The sequence below is a fragment of the Theropithecus gelada genome, chromosome 2 (genome assembly GCF_003255815.1).
Source record: "Theropithecus gelada isolate Dixy chromosome 2, Tgel_1.0, whole genome shotgun sequence".
NCBI classification, from domain to species: domain Eukaryota; kingdom Metazoa; phylum Chordata; class Mammalia; order Primates; family Cercopithecidae; genus Theropithecus; species Theropithecus gelada.
In genome coordinates, this window is record NC_037669.1 from 85,182,860 (window position 1) to 85,199,893 (window position 17,034).

A 17,034-nucleotide genomic window follows, 5' to 3' on the forward strand; every position below is an offset into this window, starting at 1 on the left:
TTCCACTGGGTGGGCTAAGAGGCAGTGACACTAAAGTCTGAAGAACTTACATAACTTGCCCCAGGTTATGGTGCTAATAAGTGGGAGGGCATGGAAAGAAGTCCAGGCCTCCTCAAAGTCTGTATTTCCTATGGGTAGGCACCCAAAAGACATTGTTCTTGCTCTGGAGACATTCATAGGCACCTAGGGAAAAAGAGATACATGCCTGGGCTGGATACAGGAGACAGAGGTCAAAAACGATATGGCATTTGATGATAGGGACAACTGGCCCTACTTGGCCACTTTCAAGGCCAAGATACTACACAGTAAGGCTCGGAGAGCCAGATCCCCTGGCAATTCTAATCACTGCCACAGGCAGACTGGAGGGCACAATACCAGCAGGTATCAACACCATGTATCCTGCTGCACATGCCACAGATACCAATTTATATATTCCTGAAAAAGTGCTAATGTTCAGATGAGGTAGGGAGGAGGGGCTGAACTGGGAAAATGAATACCTGCATGCTAATTGATGGGAATTCCTAACCTTCCTTTCCCTGACCAGCTCTCAGATGCTGACAAACAAGCTTATATCCCCTAAACAAGCCCTAGAATTACTGTCATCTACTCCATTCTCCAGTTTGGCTGAGTTTTCATTGATTCACCCAACAATAAAGTCTATTTGTGGAGAAACTTTCAATCTGTATTTTAGTGCCTCACTCTTAAATGTGAACTAGGCTACAGATATTTGGGGAGAGCCTTAACCTTGGAAAAAAAGAAAGAAAAACTAACAGACAAATAAATGAGTTAGTGTTACAGCAGAGACAGCAAACACACACACACACACACATACACACACACACACACACACACCCCCCCCAGCTCTAGCTACAGTCAATATACTCAGAGATGAAAGAAGTTATTGTGTCTTTGAAACAAGAAAAGGCTGCTGTAAAAAAATAACTCTGGGAGGCCGGGTGCAGTGGCTCAGGCCTGTAATCCCAGCACTTTGGGAGGCCGAGGCAGGTGGGTCACGAGGTCAGGAGATCAAGACCATCCGGGCTAACACGGTGAAACCCCGTCTCTACTAAAAATACAAAAAATTAGCCGAGCAGGGTGGCGGGCACCTGTAGTTCCAGCTACTCGGGAGGCTGAGGCAGGAGAATGGCGTGAATCCAGGAGGCAGAGCTTGCAGTGAGCCGAGATCGCGACACTGCACTCCAGCCTGAGCGACAGAGCGAGACTCTGTCTCAAATAAATAAATAAATAAATATTCCGGGAAATTTAAAATAAAAGTCAAAATATACAAATGAATTTAAAAGTAGAAAGATACAGGGAAAAGAAAACCTGGCAGATAATAAAACAAAAAGACCTAAAAAGTAATCTAAGAAAATTTCCTAGAACTGAAGGATATGCACTTCTAAAAAGAGTTCGTAGCTCCTCAGCACAATGAATGAAGTGAACTCACAGCCTCTTGGCATAATGAACATGCAGAAAGCTTCTAGGGTGGAGGTTGGGCAAATCTGTTCCTACCAAAGGATGTGGAAATGGTATGATATCAGACTTCCTAAACAACACAGGAAGTCAAAAGAAAACGGAGCAATGCCTTCAACATTCAAAATGATTTTCAGCCAGGAATTCTATGTCCAGTCAAATGGTTAGGAAATGAAGGCATGGAATCAAGACCTTTTCAGAGTTACAAGGTGAGAGGAAATTTCACTACCCTTTCTTAGTAAACTACTGGAAAATGTTCATCACCTAAATGAGAAATTAAGTTAAAAAAGGAAGGCATGAGGGTTTAGGAGGAAGGGGGAGATTATAGAGAAAAAGAGGGAAGAGAAGTATTAGGTGCCTGCATGCCCAGCAGACCTAGAGAGCTATCAGTCTGGACTGAAATAGGATGACACAGAGAGGGAGTTCTCACCAAAGCAAGAGGAAATAGGCAGAAACACCAAACATTTAGAAAATAGTAATAATACATATTTGAGATATCTGATGAAATACATGGGGGAAAAATTTGAGATGGGTAGAAAGAAAAACTAAGCATAAGAAGACAAGGGGATTTTCTAATCCAGGGAAAAATATCATAAAAAAGAAAACACATACCATGCTATTAACCCAACAGAGAATGTACATAGATGGTCCTACTAATATATTCACTGACTAATTAATCACAAACAATGAAATGGGCATACAACCATGTTGGTGGAATAGGGAGAGGGCAGGATGAGCCGGTGTAAAAAGTCCAAAGCACCATTTTTAAAGGAAGTAAATACACAATGTCTAAAAGTAACTAAAAAATAGCAATCTTAACTTGCCAGTGAGAAATAGAGACACTAAGAGAGTTGGAAGTGGTGGCCTCTAGGAAGTGAGACTAGGAGTTGGGAATGATGGATCAGGGCAGGATTTTTTTCATTTTTAAAAAACACTGTTATTATTCTCATGTACTTTTTTTAGAGAGATAGCATGTTGCTATTGCCCAGGCTGGAGTCAAGTGGCATGATCACAGTCCACCGTAGCCTCGAACTCCTGGGTTCAAGTGATCCTCTTGCCTCAGTCTCCCTAGTAGCTGGGACTACAGGCACCTGCTACCACACCTGGTTAATTTTGAATTTTTATTTTATTATTATTTTTGAGATGGAGTGTCACTCTGTCACCCAGGCTGCAGTGCAGTGGCACAATCTCAGCTCACTGCAACCTCCGCCTCCCGGGTTCAAGCGATTCTCCTGCCTCAGCCTCCCGAGTAGTTGGGACTACAGGTGTGTGCCACCAAGTCTGGCTAATTTTTTGTATTTTTAGTGGAGACGGGGTTTCACCGTGTTAGTGAGGATGGTCTCAATCTTCTGACCTCATGATCTGCCTGCCTCGGCCTCCCAAAGTGCTGGGATTACAGGCACGAGCCACTGCGCATGGCCTAATTTTTTATTTTTTAAGAGATGGAGCCTCGCTATGTTGCCCAGGCTGGTCTCAAACTCCTGTTCTCAAATGATCCTCCTGGCTTAGTCTCCCAAGTTGCTGGGATTATAGGCATGAACCACTATGCCTGGCTTCTGGTTTTTTTTTCTTTTCTTTTTGAAACATCTTCAGCACGACTTAAATTTTAGAAACTGCATTCATATATTAGTTCGCTATAAAACCGAGTTACTTAGAAATAGAGATGCATTAAGAGGAGCATATAATCATCAGATTCAAGGTCCCAGCACCAAGATTCAGGCCTAAAACTATTTCCCTCTTTGCTTATTCCTCCCTGTGCCCACATCAGAGGGTGTGCATGCACTTGTGGAGGCTGCTGCCACTGTGGGAGGGGATGGCAGAACTCAGGGGAGAGGTCAGCCCCTATTTCTTGGGCCAGAGTCTGAATCTTTGAGCTTTGACTGACTCTGCCTGTCCAGAAGGTGAGTCTTAGCCATGCTGGGACCTTCAAGGGACTATGGGCTGGTATGAAAAGCACTGACACACCTGTGCAGAGATACATGTTGTGTTTCACTTCCCTGTTGCAGAAGTCATTCTGCAGATGCTCTGGGATGCCATGGCTAAGGTACAAAGGATTGCCAGGCTCTAGCCAATACTTGCTTGGTAAATCCTATTTGAAGTTCCTGCGTGACTGAGGACACATTTTTGCAAGAAGGAAACTGATCCCAAGAATACCACTTGTGATGATCTCTGGATGGAATGATTTTCAAATAAATCAAGTAGGTTTACTGAAAGGCAGCTGTCTTTGCCATTTTACCAGGCTGAAGTTTACCCCATGGCGAGCAGTTTCCATTTTCACTACAGCTGAGACAGGTGCAAACAGACCTGCACAACTGTGTGGCAGGGAGAAGCCCAATGAACGTCCCTGAAACCTCTCCCCAGACCCAAGGGACTCACCCTAGCCTTTGGCTTCATGTCCCATGCGAACCCTCGCAGTTAGAATTCTACCAAGATCCCATTAGCAGGAAGAAATTATTACTTTAATAAAACTTAAACTTGTAACATCCCACAAACCATTAAATATTATGGGTTGTCTTGTCACAAAAGACAATGAAAACAATATGGGGCATTGTGAGGGGAGCAATGATAGATATTGAAAAACCCAAATGTCGTTAAGATTTTATTTACTGCTCACCCACATAATCCTGGCATTATAAAAACGATGAACAATGAATGGAGGGGGAAGAAAACGACAGACGAAACTGGAGTCTTAAAGCCCCATCCCTGGGCCAATAAGTAGTTTGAAAATAGTGTCCGTCAGGATCCATATGTTTTCTGCATGTGTAAGAATACTCTCACACAGGGGGCTTACTTCATAACTGAGATTCTTTTTCATTTAATTCAGTCATATTAGATTATGGGGTTGATTATGATCATATCCACAAATCAGTATTTTAACAGAGTTTCCATGGAAACACTATATGCCCCTGTTTTTTTACTTTTTGGACAAGGCTTTGCCTGTTTAACAACTTGAACAAGTTTGACGAGGACAACATGTTTTGTTTAAGTTACACTAACTGGGGCCAATATTTCCTAATTGCATTACCAGGAGAAACATTCACGGCATTACTTGTACCATGGAAAACCTCCCCTAGTCCAGTGTTCGATTTGCTTTAATCACTGGAGAACAGGAAACATACCAGGATTGCCTTGTCTTATCAAGTTTAAATGTGTTAACTGGTTTTAAATCTATGAAATAATCTCCCTTATTAAATGACAAAGTTAGTCTTGTTAAGAGGATCGGCATTTATGGCTATATCTATTTATTTTTCAAGATGCAAACATACAGATACCTTTGGCTCCCTGCTAGGAAGGTGAACTCATTGTCCATAAACATATACCCTTTTTTGCATATGGGTTTCAGGAAAATTCCACCAAAAAAAGCCCCCTTCCCCTGCAAAAATAAACCGAATAATATCAAGCACACAATAAATGCAAAGGGAATGTCCAGAGTACAAAGGCTTTTCATACAAGAGCCTTTTTTTTTTTTTGGCTTGTTTTTGGTCCTTTTAGGCATTCGCACCCAGAAAACTAGAGATGTTTACTTCCAATAGTGACAATTTGGGAGTAGCCTGTAGCAAGGTTTTTGAAAATGCTGCATTATAGAAAGACATGGGGAGGGGGCTTTACGGACTGGTGTCAGAGTTCACCCTGACAGCAAATAAAACATATGGCCCGAAGCTCTGTGAAATGTCTGTGTCTGAACTGTTGGTGGAGCTTAATAAAATATCAGTGAGGAACAGTTTAATTTTACAGCATTAGGCACCGAGGCAGTAACTTGAGTGGGATGAGCTGTATTTTAATACATCAAAGTATACTATACTACAGGGAAGTTAAATATATTTTTAGAAGACAGTTGCTCCCTATTCAGAATTACTTGACTCGAAAATCTTCCTTTCTCAAGGAGGATAAGTAGAAAACAGTTGCAGTCTCCCAAGAGCTACCCATCTTACTTTTAAAACTGTGCACATATCTCAAAAGTAAGCTAATCTGTCTCCAGGCAAACGCTTCTTACTGGGAGTGTGGGGCTGTGGTCTGAGACCGGACACCAATGTGGTCAGTGTGTGGTTCTTTCCTGACTACAGAAGTTTGAGCTGTCCAGTGGGAAGGCTGTAAGGTCAGCTCCACTTTCTCCATCTTCCGCCCCTCTTTTTGAGATGCTCATCTGCTCAGATGGGAGTCCTAGAGGCATCCTATCCTCTGCATTATGACCTAGAATTCCAGCATGGAAAGGGAGTGGTCCTTCCACTTCCACTTTCTTCCAGGGCATGCTCTATCTTCAGACTCTGGATTCTCTAAAGCAAGCATGGTCCAGCGGCTTTTGTTCATGTGGTTGTCCAAACAATCGTGTGGGCCGAGGGACAGGAGCAGGCCCACGAAATGCCATGCTTCTCCTGCTACTGGTCCATAGATCAAAGGGAGTTCTCTCCCTCCTGCCCAGCAATGAAGAGAGGGTGGGCCTGCAGGGGCGGCTTCTGAATAGGGAAACAGCCATGACAAATGTGTCCCAGATCTGACTGATAGTTCCGTTCTGGGGGATGGACTAGATTATTGCTAGCTCTCTGCACAACATGCCTTGCTTTCCCTATCTCTGGCCCCAGCACACTTTGCCCAGTCCCTGGCCACAGCAGACAGACAGCAGGCTCCCCTCTTCCCTGTGGCCCTGCCCCCCTGAAGAAATGGGCAGCAGAAACCTACAAGGGTGAATGTCTTGGCCCTTCTTTTGCTTTTCTCCACATGCCAGGGGAAGGGACTGGGAAGAATAAGATGAGATAAAAACGCAGAGTAGTTCAAAGGCTTTGAAGTCAGGCAGATGAGGGTTCAAGTTCCAGCTCTGCCCCTTAGAAATTGGGTCTCAGGCAAGTGAGTCAGTCTCATCAATTTCAATTTTCTCTTTAGTAAGATGTAGAAGATAATAGTTCCTACCTTGCAATGGTGGAGAAATAACATGATCATTTCCAGGTAAAGCACCCTGTGTCTGAGACCCTCTGGAATTTGAGGATGCACTGTGTCCAACAAATTGGATTTCTAGACAGAGGAAAAACTAACCAAATAATAAGCTGCTAAATAACAGTGCCTCATTATCCCAAATGGAGAGGTAGAATCACAGTCTCCTCTTGGTCTCAGTTTGCTGTCGAATGTGTGCTACCCTTTTCAGGTCAACTTCCTTTGGACTAAGCACTTCATTTCTGCAGGCCAATGCACATACTCTCCTGGGACAGTTTCGGTGGGACAGCATAGCCACTGCCCATGGCACACTAATGGGGATCGTCCATGTGCCCAAACTCAACCCCGACTTTTCTAGAATCATATTTCTAGCACAAGCCATGGGTTTCCTGTGCAAATGCAGACCATAACAACTTTTCCAACATGCTCTCAAATTTTGTGTTTCACTTGAAAGACATTTAAAAAAATAAAAACTTATTTTTATCATTGTAGAAAAATTACCATGGTCACAGGACAAGGAGAAGACACTGCGTCTACATCAAGATGTAGAATTTGGGGGTGGGGGTAAGTAAGGGGGCTTGGTCAATAGCTTCCCAGGGCATGATTCAAATTCTCCCCTCAGCAAAATGACACTTGGCTTTGTATTATATACTTTAGGGGCATTTGGGCTATTCAAACTTGCAAATGGCAAGGATCTATACTACAGGAACACCAACTAGGATTATGTTAGCATGGTGCCACCAGTTGGCTATCTAATCCTGTCTGCTTCAAGCACTGGACTAGAAAGGATTCTGAGGCCATGGAGGTCCCCATGGGCTGCTGAGCAAGGCTGCCATGAGACCCCAAAGCAGGTAGCTGCAGGACATAAACACTCATTTGCCACTTCTGGTCTGCTGGAGGGTTTGCATCTGCACTAACATATACACAAACTCACAGGAGGAAATGTTATGTCCCATCCAGGCAGCATCAGAGCCCCAGCAGGGCTGGTTCTTCCTTGACTGCACTGGACACAGGCGCTGATGTGATGAGAATGCAACTCTTCCATTCTGCTGCCCCTTAGACACATGCAGAAAGGATTTGCCCACAGCCGCAAACTCTACATCAAAGCTCAGGATCTGAGAAACGTGTACGGGGATTTCATAATGCCTGTGAAATCAACATCCTCTCTACATCCTCCGAGAAGCATACAGAAAACAGCAAGAGGCATTTCTCTGGTTATGGTCGGATGGTGGAGCTGCCAAAGAATATTACCTCTGAATGACAATGCCTCCCAAAGCACATCGCGAGGTGCACTTCAGGGCTCTAATTGTGACCTGAACAGCAGACAGTGGCAGTCTTGCGAAAGTGTATGTGTTGTGAGACAAGGCTTTTCAATACTAATAATAAAGTGACTGAGAGATGAGGTGAGGGACAGCAACCAGCCTCTCACCCCTTCTCCAGCACCTGCTTGCCCAAGCTCCTCCCTCACCCTCTGTGCTGTGACCATGCCCACTTTCTGCTAGCCCATAAGGTGCTGTGCCATCTCACTGGCCTCTCAGCATAACACATGCCATGCCTTTACCTGGAATGGCCCTCGTCTCTTCCCCTCTCTGCGGTAAATTCTGGGTCGTACTTCAGATTTCAGCCTGGTTATAACATCCATTGGGGATGCCTGCCCTAACCTCTCAGGCTGAATTGCCAGACTGCATTCTCTTATGGAACCATATACCTTGCACTTTTTTTTTCCTTGCACTTTTAATGGCTGTACTTTTTCATATACAGCTGACCCTTGCACAACATGAGTCTGAACTGCACAGGTCCACTAATACACAGATTGGAAAATACATAATTTACAGAATGTGAAACCTGGATACTTGGAAGGTTGACATTTCCTACAAGCGGGTTTCACAGGGCCAGTTGCAGGCAGGACTGGTGTAAGCACAGATTTTGGTATATGTGGGGGTGCTGGAACCAATCCCCGTCTCATACTGAGGGACGACTGTATTTGCATAGCGGTATAATGAGTTTCTGTCCCCTTTCTACACGGTAGTGGCCATTTGGACTGTAGGTCCATTCATTGAGCTGTGTCTTATTTTGATGCCCGTGATACTCCCAAACACAGAGCTTTGCAGGTAAGGAACACTCAGTAGCTACTTCTTTCATAAAGAAAGAATACACACAAAGGGGTCCAGAATGACAGTCCCTTGAGCACACCTTATTTTTAAGTAAGGGTATTTTCACCTTCAGGAGAAGTGGAAAGCACCAAAAATAGAGAAACACCAGTCTCTAAGAGGTGAACACGGGCACTGCTCACACTCAGCACACCTAACCACCTTAGCACCTCCTCACACACAGCGGCACTCAGCTGTCTTTCCAGATGCCTTCGCGGTGGGAGCAACTAGAGGCCATGGATAGGAACTTATAAACATCAGCCATAGCAGTGAGAGCCTTACACGAAGTTTATTTTCTCCTCAGCCCTCATTAGAATCACAAATGAAATGCTGACAACACATGAAGGAGCTTGCTTGTTGAACACAATGTTTCCACTCCTATCAACCTCAAAACTCTGATAGTCAAGCTTTATGATGAAAGCTAAGCAGCCCTGGGGAGATGACTACATGCTTTCTCTAATTACGCAAGGATGGGAAAGAGGGCCTCCTACCAGCGACAGGCTGACTGGAGACAAGGTCCACAGGGAAGCCTTAAACAATTACAGCACGAGCATGAAGTAGGTAGCCCAAAATGGGACTTTTGAAATAAAAAGAAAAGATGAGAACATCACTATTGCACCAGAAGGGGAAGTTGCCCATTATAAACCTGAATGGAGGCTGCAGCAAAGTCAAGGCAGGGCCTTTATTTTGCTAACAAACATCCCACATGAAAGGGGTAGTTGCATGATACTAACAACCAACTTTCCCTTGTGGAGCGGTTTTGATGACAAGCAGAGATACGTAGAGCACAAATTCACTGAGACTGCACTTGATTCTAGGCACACATACAAAGGCTTTATAATATGAAAAGATGGGGAGCTCTGTCCACGGGCAGAATACTCCTTTGCATTTAACTTGCCTGTTTTTGTGCCAACCAGATTAGTTCAAGAAGATACAATCTAAGTACCTAGTTGATACCTATAGACACAATAATAGAAGATACTAGCTAAAGTATATTACTATGTGCAAAAGCATTTTTTTTTTTGCTATGATTCTCATGATAAAAAAACTGTTTAACCCTTCTGTAAATCTGCAAGCTAGGTTCCTTTGCACAGATGACAAAGTTGAAGACTAGAGAGGTTAAGTAACTCATTCAAGGTCACACAGCCAGTAAATGTTGGAAGCAGCATTTGAGCCTAGATGGTTTCACTTCAGATTCCATGTGTTTAGCAGGAACACTGTTCTAAAATGAAATGATTGGACTCACAAAGGGGATTCCTGAAGTTCAGGATGTGTAATGTGGGCTACAATCTAAGTCCTGCTTAAGACAAACTGTTTTCCAGAGTATTTTCAAGTTATATATCAAAGAACTCATATATAACAAACCTTAAAGAGAAAAAAGCATAACACAGACTTGTTATTGCTTCGTGATATACATACAGTAAGTTATAATTTAAAAATATGAAATGTGCATTGGAATCTATTACAGAAACTGAACTATCATGTTATAGTAAAATTACAAAAGCAAAGAAAAATCCAACAACAAGAACTGCAAAAAACACTCATTTTATGTGTTAACATGAGCAAATAATCAAACATGAACATGAATTTGATTCCAATTTATATTCTTGGGGCACAGACAAAAGTAGCCAATCAAAAGATCTAAGTAAAACAACGTGTCAGTGTGAGGCTTTGGCCAGGCTTCCTAAGCTGCCATGTTTCTTGATCCATTCGTTTCTTTCATTAACTTTATGTCAACCAGCATCTGCCTATGTTTATTCCACCAGCCGCATGAGCTCACTAATTACCTTTAATCATACTTATCTGAAATGCATCTTTATCTTCACACATGTCCTGAGTGCAGGAAAACTGAATGCTGGAAGGTTGACATTGGGAAGATATTGGAATGGGAAGTCTCTAACCCTGACAGTGTAGGGAGGATTAACCCCCAAAATGCAAGTCTACCCCAGAGGTAGACTTAGATAGTTGCACTGGTTCCCTAAGAGTTAGACAGCGACAGGGACATCCTACCTTGTTCAAAAAAAATCACATGCAGTCTTCTCATGGAAAACAGGTTCAAGGTGATAAGAAAACTACTAAATAGCACCCTCTAGACTTGGGTGCCGTGGCTCATGCCTGTAGTCCCAGCACTTTGGGAGGCCAAGACGGGTGGATCACGCGGGTGGATCACTTGAGGTCAGGAGTTTGAGACCAGCCTGGCCAACATTGTGAAACCCCTGTCTCTACTAAAAAATAAATACAGAAATCAGCTGGGCATGGTGGTGCTCGCCTGTAATCCCAGCTACTTGGGAGGCTGAGGCACGAGAATCGCTTCAACAGGCGTGAGCGACCGTGCCCATCGAAGATGATACTATTACTTTTAACATAAATTACAAAACAGGGACAGAGAAGGTAAAAACTTGCCCAAAGTTTCCCACGTATTTGTTGCAAACACATGGATTGTGAGTACCAAGGATGGAACTCACATCATTGGTTGTGAGTTGCAATTTGCAGTGAGCTAAGATAGCACCACTGCACTCCAGCCTGGGCAACAGAGCGACACTCTGTCTCAAACAAAAACAAAAAACAAAACAAAACAGACTGGTAAGCTCTATGAAGACCAGGAACCAGTATGTTATGCCTTTTCTAGTCCACACAGGTTGAACCTGGCTAAGTCTTAGGCTCTGTGGACATGTGAATGCTGAAAAGAAACATTTTGGCCACTGTCTTTCTTAGCTTTAGGGAGGCTGGAGGCATACATTTCAAACCCACTACTCCACTAATTTTATCAGGCAACTCAAGGCCTGCTAAAGGGAGTTCAAACTCCACTGATATTCATATGCAGTAAACGGAATATCCCTAGGCATTCCTTGAACCTGAATTCTTACCTTATCCAAAGGGCAAGAAAAAACAAGGAGATGAACATATCCTCCCCACTTTCTTACTAGAGAAAACATATGGCAGCCTTGGTTCTCCACTGAACGGCGCAAGAGGGAACTGTGTCCTCACCTCCTGAATCAGAGCTTCCAGATAATTAAATTTGACATCTTAATGTCAAAACAATGGGTTGTATAAAAAATGACCTTAGGGCTTAAAACAAATACAACTATAGGTTCCCTTAATATTGTACCAAACGTTGGTACTCACAATCCATGTGTTTGCAACAAATACGTGGGAAACTTTGGGCAAGTTTTTACCTTCTCTGTCCCTGTTTTGTAATTTATATTAAAAGTAATAGTAACATCTTGGATGGGCATGGTGGCTCACACCTGTTATCCCAGCACTTTGGGAGGTCGAGGCAGGTGGACCACCCGAGGTCAGGAGTTAGAGACCAGCCTGACCAACATGGCGAAACCCCGTCTCTACCAAAAATACAAAATAATTAGCTGGGCATGGTGGTGTGTGCCTATAATCGCAGCTACTCCAGAGGCTGAGGCAGGAGAATCGCTTGAACTCGGGAGGTGGAGGTTGCAGTAAGCCGAGACCAGGCCACTGCAATTCAGCCTGGATGACAGAGTGAGACTTGGTCTCAAAAAAAAAAAAAAGTAATAGTAACATCTTCATTCATTCATTCACCATTTACTTAATAAACCTATTACGTGGGTTTTGAAGAAAGTATGGGAAACAAAGAAGTCATTTGAAATTTAACGTCTAGTGAGTTGTTTGTTACTTTAAAGTGAGATAATGCAATAAAGTGTGCAGGCAGAAACTACTATGATCTTCAACAGCTATGCCTCCTCTTCTTCCAAGACACACTACTAGACAACATTTCCCAGCATCTCTTGCTGTTAGACATGGTCATGTGATTTAATTCTGGCTAATAGAATGTGAGCAGAAGTGGTAAGTACCTTTTCCAACTAATGGAGAGGGCTCTGAGAGCCAAGAAGAGGTCACAGCCACAAGATGGAAGAAGCCTGGGTTCCTGAATGACAGCATGGAGCCCAGGTCCCTGTCAACTTGAACTAGACTGTGATAAGAGAAATAAATGAGCTATTCTGTTAAATCACTGAGATTTCGGTGTTATTTGTTAAAATAGCATAATTTTAATACAAATTATTAGCAATATGTGCCCCATTGTAAGCACTAAATACGTGATTGATAGGATTGTCATTTTAAAATATATTCCTAGTTTTCTACGTTTCTTATTTGTATATGTCTTATAGGATAGTAAATCCAAAGGCAGAGGTCCAGGAAGAAGGGAGGGAGGGAGGGAGGGAGGGAGGGAGGGAGGGAGGATGGGAGGGACAGAAGACAATAATAAAACTTTAAAATAGCTCTGTATAAACTGTGTACCTGGGTGCCATTTGGTCATCCACAATTCCTAGGACACTATTTTCACTATTATCTATGTGCCTCCAATGTCAAACTTTCTTCCTAACCAAATGAAATTTCTGCATGGATTTGTGGTGCCAAGGGCCTCCTCCCCACTATTCCTGGCTGCAGCTGTCACTAGGCCTGGCTGCCTTCCCTGGCATTAGATCACCATACCACATGGTTTGGATGGGGAGCCTGTTGACAGGGATGGAGGAGCACTTGGCCATGGCTTTACCAAGGCAGACCTTATAACTGGGAGAAATGCTCATATTTGTTATAAGGGCTCATCACACATTGAGACCCTTGGCAGAGAAAGACAGATGTTACTTCTGGGGCTAATCCTTTTGATGAGAGAGGAGGCAAACTCTAAGCATGCTATATTTATACAGATAATTCAGCTAGTCACTGGAAGATAAGACATCTCAAATATTCCAGTAAAGGAAATGTGCCTTTACTTGCTTCTTAGACATAATTTTTGTTGTAGTGAGTTGAATATACAGAAGTATAGGCAGAAAATGTTTATTTTCCCTCTTTGCTTTAGTCTCCCCTCCAAGTAATCAGCATTATCAGTTTGGTGAGTGACCTTTCCCACTTATTCCATTTTCAGACAAACAAATGCATATTTATAGGGTTAATTCCTCCATCTCTAACACTTTTTTGAATATAAATGGGATTATACAATAGGCTTCCTATTCAAATTGCTTTATTTTGCCTCACATTTTATTATGAATATTCTCCCAGATGGGTATATTTAGTTCTCATTGTTCTTTCTATTTGTTTATTATTATTATTTTTTGAGACAGGGTCTCACTCTGTTGCCCAGGCTAGAGTGTACTGGTGTGATCTCGGCTCACTGCAGTTTTCACCTCCTGGACTCAGGTGATCCCCCTACCTCAGCCTCCCAAGTAGCTCAGACTATAGGTGCTCACCACTACGCCTGGCTAATTTTTTGTATTTTTGGTAGAGATGGAGTTTCACCATGTTACTCGGGTTGGCTTTGAACTCCTGGACTCAAGTAATCCACCCACCTTAGCCTCCCAAAGTGCTAGGATTGCAAGCGTGAACCACTAAGCCTGGCCTTTATTCTTACCTGTATAAGGTTGCCTGGGAGAAAGAGCTATTACATGCTGGATTTCAAGACACTGTCAATTTTATTTCAGGGTTAATAATCATTGATTTTTCATTTCAGGGAAATTAAATGGTAAATAGACTAACATATTAGAAAACAATCTGGCTTAAAAAGGGCAAAAGAATATGTCTCAGAAGCTTGGAAATTCTTGAAATCTCAGTGTGATTATAAACACAGTTTTACTCTAAGGGTGCATCTGCAGCTAGCTCCCATGTGGGAAACTGGGGTTCTGGTAGGTTTTGGGGCCAGGAGCCCCTCATAGTACAGTTCTCCTCTTTAGGGAGTGGCTCTGGCCTGAGCTGACATTCAGCATCTCTCCTTGGTTCCTCTTTTTGCAAGCATGGCTGTCTTGCCATCTCTTGGATTTGCTCACCATGGGAGGGAGGGAGGGAGGGAGAGACAGAAGGCGCTGCCCAGTATTAGCATGCATATCACACACCCTCCCTTTGTTCTCTTGGCTGAGGTCAGATGGAATAAATCAATCAGCCTCCACATCCAAGCGTCCGGGGGGCAGTGCAGGCCATGTGTGCATTGTCCATCTTTTAACCCCCAATTGGGGTCAGCATGAGTAAACCAGAACCAAAAAAAAACCCCTGGGCAGTAAGCAGATGTTGCCAGGAACCCATCAACTCCGGGGCTTCTCTACGAGTTTCCTGGACATTTGTGTTTTAGGTGGGAGCAGCCAGCTCAGACTCTTTGAGGTCTATAAATCCATGCTGCTAATAGGAGATGCCACTTTGTTTTTTGTTATGTTTTGAGAAGGAGTCTCACTCTGTCATCCAGGCTGGAGTGCAGTGGCATGATCTTGGCTCACTGCAACCTCTGCCTCCCGGGTTCAAGCGATTCTCCTGCCTCAGCCTCCTGAGTAGCTGAGATTACAGAAGGCCACCATAATGTCCAGCTAATTTTTGTATTTTAGTAGAGATGGGGTTTCACCTTGTTGGCCAGGCTGGTCTCAAACTCCTGTCCTCAATTTATCCGCCCGCCTCAGCCTCCCAAAGTATTGGGATTACAGGCGTGAGCCATCATGCCTGGCCAAGATGCCACTTTGGATCTCTTGCTCTACCAGATATGTGCTAGGCACTTAAGCATCACTTGATCCTCCCTGCCTCCGGTGAGGTAGGTATTATCTACATTCTACAGATAGGATGCTGATGCTCAGAGAGCCTGGGATTTTCCCAGGACCACACAACTTTAGAGAATAAACAGCATGAAAATGTGCTTCTTCATTTAGCTTTTAATCAGAAGTGTCCTTGACTGCCTTTGGTTCTCTGCCAGGGTCTTGACCTCCAACATCCACTTATGCTGTCAATAGATTCATCTTTTTCAGGCCCCCAAGTCTAAGATATCTGGATCCCAGTTGGGCCTTATAGACACAGCTAAATATCTCCACTATAACCTAAAGAGGTATTTAAATTCCCTGTCCAAGCCCACTTAAAGTTGGTAAGTACAGTGCCTTTCAATCCCATTTATACTTTTTGACCAGAATGACAAGGTTCTGAACATAAGAAGGCCTTAAAGATCATCTTACCCGATCCCCTCATTTGATAGATGAGGCCACAGGAGAGTGGATAAGTTTGCCTGGGTGGTGGGAGTTGGGGGTGGGTGACAGGTGGGGTGGTGGACTAGTGAGAGCAGTGGCTAGAGGATGGGATAACCAGAGTTTGCAGATCACAGCCTGTGAGCCGATCTATGCCTCTACCTGTTTTTGTAAATAAAGTTTTATTGGAATGCAGGCACACCCATTGATTTATGTATTGTCTTTGGCTGTTTCCAAACTATAACAGCAGAGTCCAATAATTGCAATGGAGACTGATGGCCCTTACAGTCTAAAATATTTACTATCTGACTTTCACAAAAAAATGTTTCTGATCCCAGGGAAAGAGAGAGGCACACAGGTAGATATGAGTTATTATTAACTTTCTAGTTCTTAGAGGGAGCGTTAAGTTCACAAGTGTTTGTTGTGTTATGATGAATTAATGATTGAATGCTAATGGGGGCCATTAATGGTTATGTGTTTCCATTAATAATGGAAATTATTATCATTAAATGCTGTGCACTTGAAAGAGATAGGAAGGAGGGACTGGAAAGAAGGAGGGAAGAAATCATTGAGTTCTTAAGATTTAAGTGGCTCTTCATCACCTGACTTGCTTTGTCACCTATATCTGACATTTCCCGTTTGTATCTGTGATGTTCAAAAACATGCTGGAGAGAAGGACAAAAGATGGCAGGTTGGGTAATGTGGGCTTTCTGGAAGAGGCAGGATGAATATACTGGGTTCTATGGGGTGAGAAGGGGCTTGGCCAAATGATGAAAGAGTCCACAAAGTACAGGCTGTTGAAAATCATCAAAATTTGATTTTTTTCAACTTCCATTCACAACGGGCCTCTTCCCTCTGTACCTGCAGAGTGGCACGAGGGTCCAGGTTCCATGGCCCTCTGTCAGGACCTCCCTCAGGACATCCCTCCTGCTGACCAGTCCAGGTTGTCCTCAGATGCTAGCAGCATGCAAGTCCTGGAAGCCTTTCTCATGGGAAATTGTGAACACTTAGGAAGACACTCTGGGCCATGATGGGTACTGCCGTATTTAATCCTGGGCACGGCCTGGTAAAGTGAGGGCTATTGTTGTCCCCATGTCAGAGATGGGGCTCTGGGTGGGCAAGTCACTTGCCTGGAGACAGAGAGCTGGTGATGGTGGAGCCAAATACTGACTCTGGACCCACCTGATTCCAGAGCCCAAACCCAATGGCTCAATTATATTTCCTGGAGCCCGGGATTGCACTTCATGCTGCCTCCATAAAAGCGTACACACAGTGACACACAGTTAGAACATTTTGTTTTATCTAGAAGAGCAGCTTCAGGCATTGAAACCCCACCTCAGCAAATGGCAGGGGATTTGCACATTCAAAGAAACGGTTCCAGTCCCTGGTGGGAAAGTTCCCTGCAGCTTCAATTAGAGAACAGTCACAGTTGACCGACGCCTGATGCTCACAGGGGCGGCTTTATGGTTTTATATGCGAAAAATGAGGGCAGGGACAGGACCTCAGCATCAGGGAAACGAAGA

The 17,034-nt window shown here is 43.6% G+C and overlaps 1 protein-coding gene across 2 annotated transcripts in view; it reads right to left on the bottom strand.

Annotated features, from left to right (window-relative positions):
• The window catches only part of CACNA2D3 (calcium voltage-gated channel auxiliary subunit alpha2delta 3), a 930,450-nt gene that overhangs the window by 123,665 nt on the left and 789,751 nt on the right, over positions 1–17,034 (bottom strand). The gene's annotated exons all lie outside the window — the stretch shown is intronic.